The following is a 4438-nucleotide window of genomic DNA, read 5'->3' as shown; positions in this document are numbered from 1 at the left end:
AGGATGGGGTGGGACTGACTGGCAGCTGGGAGGGTGGCCTGGAGGTGTGTGATTATGAATTCTTAGTGGTGAAACTGCCAGGGCAAACTGGCTGACCTGGTCACCGAGGGTGAGGCAGCAGCCTCAGCACCCACAGCCTGGGATGAGCAGAAGACTCAAGAGGTAGAAGATGAAAGCTGAACAGAGGGGATCAAAGCATGTAAACTTAGCAAGCTTCCCTGAGTGTCCATTACTAATGTGTAGTAGTAACAGAAGTAGCAGTAGTATTGTGTCAAATAGATCACTAGTGGGGAGTTGTTGTGTAGCAGAGGGAACTCAGTTCAGTGTTCTGTGATGACCTAGACGGGTAAGACGGGGAGGGGGACGATCAAGAGGGAGAGGATATATGTATACATACAGCCAATTCACATTGTTGTACAGCACAAACTAACACAACGTTTAAAGCAATTATACTCCAATAAAAAATTAATGAGGTAGCAGTAGTAGCGGCAGCAGCTGACACTTAGCACTTCTATGCCACACATTATTCTTGTTCAGCCGCTAAGTTGTGTCCAACTCTTTGTGACCCCATGAACTGCAACACGCCAGCTTCCCTGTCCTTCACTATCTCCTGGAGTTTGCTCAAACTCTCATCCTCTGTGGCCCCCTTCTCCTCCTGCCCTCAGTCTTTCCCAGCATCAGAGTCTTTTCCATTGAGTTGGCTCTTTACTCATTGGTGGCCAAAGTATTGGAGCTTCAGCTTCAGCATCAGTTCTTCCAATGAATATTCAGGGTTGATTTCCTTTAGGATTCACTAATTTGATCTCCTTGCTGTCCAAGGGACTGTCATAAGTGTTTTCCAGCATCACAGTTCCAAAGCATCAATTCTTCAGTGCTCAGTTTTCTTTATGGTCCAACTCTCACATCCATACATGACTACTGGAAAAACCCTAGTTTTTACTATACTGACCTTTGTCAGCAAAGGGAGGTCTCTGCTTTTTAGTATGCTGTCTAGGTTTGTTAAAACTTTTCTACCAAAGAGCAAGCATCTTTTAATTTCATGGCTGCAGTCACTGTTCACAGACTATTCAAGAGACTTCTAAATCATTTAACCCTTGCTCCCTTATGAGCACTCCTATAGAGGAGAAAACTGGGGCACTGAGAGGCTAGGTTGCCTGAAGTCATTCGGCTAGTGAGTAGCACCAGCAGGATTTAGATCCAGCCTCTCTAGACCCCGAGGCTATTCTCACATCCTTAACAAGATAACTGACTGTTATATCCATCCTGGTTCTCTGCCAGCTTCCACAGCTATAATAAAACTTGCCCCTTTTCCTAAAGGAATTTGCCATCCAATAGAAATTTTGGAAGACCAGTAAATAGGACATGGAGGCGAAGATCCCATGTAAAGCTTCAGACAGTCACAATTTTCCTGGGTAAACCCAGACTTTCTTGCCCTCTGTTGGATCCTCTCCATGGAGAGCTTGCCAATTATAGGAGCTTAACAGCTGGCACCCCACTCCAGTGCTCTTGCCTGGAGAATCCCATGAATGGAGGAGCCTGGTAGGCTGCAGTCCATGGGGTCGCTAAGAGTCGGACACGACAGCAACTTCACTTACACTTTTCACTTTAATGCACTGGAGAAGGAAATGGCAACCCACTCCAGTGTTCTTGCCTGGAGAATCCCAGGGACGGGGGAGCCTGGTGGGCTGCTGTCTATGGGGTCGCACAGAGTCAGACATGACTGAAGCGACTTAGCAGCAGCAGCAGCAACAGTGACATTCATCAGAAGGAGGAGAAAGAATCAGACCTCCCAAAAAGTTCACTATCTTTCCAACAATAGATCCCAATTACGCACATTTGGTTTGAGCTCTTAGCAGGTATCTGGAATCTCTTTCTGGTTCACCTGAATTCGTCATCAAAAAAAAAAAAAAAGAGTCTAGAATATCCTATAGTTTGCCATCAAATAAATATAATCCTCTACCAGGAAGCTGTTTGTTTTACTTAAGGTGTTCTCTTTGAGTGTTAAATGGTCTTTAAGAAGAAGCTCTGAATATTTGTATTAAAGATTATTTATGAGCGGAACACACTATAAGTATACTGTTAACAAGAGTGACATGGTTTCCAAAAATGTGCAGCAAGGTTCAAAGGCATTCAAACTGCTTTGTTTCCAAAGCCAGTATAACTGTTTCACTGATGGGCGCTGGAGCTCCCAGCTTCAGCCTGTACAGAGCCCGACAGCTCAACCCCATATGTGTTTGGCCCACTGATGCTGTAAAACACTGCCGCTGAATTTTTTGTTTTGTTTGTTATTGTTTTGTCTGAGTTTTACAGTTTTATTAACACAAACAAAATGTGCAAAGGAGCTGTCTATTCATTTTCTTAGCTGCACAGTCTGGCGCTGGGATTGTGACTCCAGTGGACAGCTGGGCTGCCCTTTCCACAGTGGCTTCGTGGGTCTTGGAGAAGACGCTGTGAGCAGTCTCAGCGCAGCGACATGCGTTGCACATCAATAGCACTTGAAGCTCCTTGATGTTATGGACCAGGAACTTGTGGAAGCTGCTGGGCAGCATGTGCTTTGTTTTCTAGCTGCTCAGGTAACTGATGTTGGGCATCACGATCCGGCCACTGAATCTCCTGCGCACCCCATTGTCAATGCCTCTTGGTTTCCTCCAGTTCTGCTTAAATGTGCACATATCGGTCTGACAGGTGTCAGATGAACTTTGTGGCCCTCTTTTTGATGATCATTGGACTTCATGAAGGGTCTGAGAGCAGCCAAGATGCGGAGTTGGAGATGGCTGCCAACTTCACAGGCATCAGCCAAGGAAGAGAAGTTGCTAGAGTTTTATATTTCCTTTAAATAAACTTTCCCAGTTACTTACTGCTACATAACAAACCACCTTAAAACACACCAGGTTAAAGCAACAAATAAAACTTATTTGAGGGACTTCCCTGGAGGTCCAGTGGTTAAGACTCTGCACTTCCAATGCAGGGGGTGCAGGTTCAATCCTGCAGGGAGCTAAGCTCCACAGCCTCTGGACCAAAAAAACAAAACAGAAACAATATTGCAACAAATTCAGTGAAGATTTTAAAAATGGTCCACACCAAAAATATCTAAAAAGAAAAAACTTATTTTGGCTCATGAATCTGCAACCTCAGCAGTGCTCAGCAGGGATGGCTCATCTCCTCCCACTCAGCTCCAATCACTGATTGGATGCATCTCTTTATCTCCATCACGTGGTCTTTACATTATGGCTACTTTAAGGTGCCCAGACTTTTCATATGTGGGCTCCAGGCTTCCCAGGCATCTCTCCCAAGAAAAAGAGCCAGGTGGGAATCGGGTTGCCCTTCACTGTCTTGCCTCAGAAGTCATACAGCCTTACTTCTGCCAGGTTCTGTTAATCCAGGCCAGCAGTTCCAAGCCAGCCCAGGCTGAAGGAGAGGGGGAAAGAGACTCCACCTCTTGAGTGGCAGTGAAGAGGTTTTGCAAAATCAGGTGGGTTGGAAAATACAGCTCCTGTGATTTTTCAATGCAGTCTAGTATATGAACCTACAGGAAGAATCTGTTTCAGAATCTATACCAGGAATCAATGTGATGTTAACCAAGCAAGTATTGGCTGAACTCATCAAGCTATGGATCTTGTTTCTCTTTCTTTCCATTAGCTTCCAGAAAAGTCAGTGACAAATGCGTTGCCTTCCTCTAGTCAGATGCCCCGGTAAACTCCATATTTAATAACTTACCTTGTCTTCATTTTATTTTTCTACCATTAGTTTCCCTCTGCTCCAATTTTCTCACTTTTAAAACACCCTGTTTTTGTGTGTGTATTTTGCTAAGCTGTCTTAAAGTGAGAAATGAATTTTAAAATACTCTAAGAAACCAGAGGACACACAATAGGAAATACATCCAGTTAAACAAAAAAAATACCAAGAGAGTTCAGTTCAGTCCAGTCGCTCAGTCGTGTCTCACTCTTTGCGACCCCATGGACCACAGCACGCCAGGACTCCCCGTCCATCACCAACTCCTGGAGTTCACTCAGACTCATGTCCATCAAGTCGGGGATGCCATCCAACCATCTCATCCTCTGTCATCCCCTTCTCCTCCTGCCCTCAATCTTTCCCAGCATCAGGATCTTTTCGAATGAGTCAGCTCTTCGCATCAGGTGGCCAAAGTATTGGTGTTTCAGCTTCAACATCAGTCCTACCAATGAACACCCAGGACTGATCTCCTTTAGGATGGACTGGTTGGATCTCCTTGCAGTCCAAGAGATTCTCCAGAGTCTTCTCCAGCACCACACCTCACTAATAAAGAAGTGCATATTAAAACAAAGCACTGTTTTTTTAATTCATAATTTAATCTGGATTCTAACTCAAGGCTTAGTCCTTCACTGGTGAATTTTCAAAACAATTTTATTCCCTTTTAGCAGGGATGCAGGCTGGCACATGAATAATGACATCAGCACTG

The 4438-nt window shown here is 44.7% G+C and overlaps 1 pseudogene; it reads right to left on the bottom strand.

Moving 5' to 3' along the window:
* Positions 1-2346: 2346 nt before the first annotated feature.
* On the bottom strand, positions 2347-3728 carry LOC100296119 (large ribosomal subunit protein eL32-like; annotated as a pseudogene).
* Between the last annotated feature and the right edge of the window lie 710 nt (positions 3729-4438).

The sequence above is a fragment of the Bos taurus genome, chromosome 17 (genome assembly GCF_002263795.3).
Source record: "Bos taurus isolate L1 Dominette 01449 registration number 42190680 breed Hereford chromosome 17, ARS-UCD2.0, whole genome shotgun sequence".
Classification (NCBI taxonomy): domain Eukaryota; kingdom Metazoa; phylum Chordata; class Mammalia; order Artiodactyla; family Bovidae; genus Bos; species Bos taurus.
Note: the sequence above shows the minus strand (reverse complement) of the source record. Positions and strands in the feature narration are given on the sequence as shown.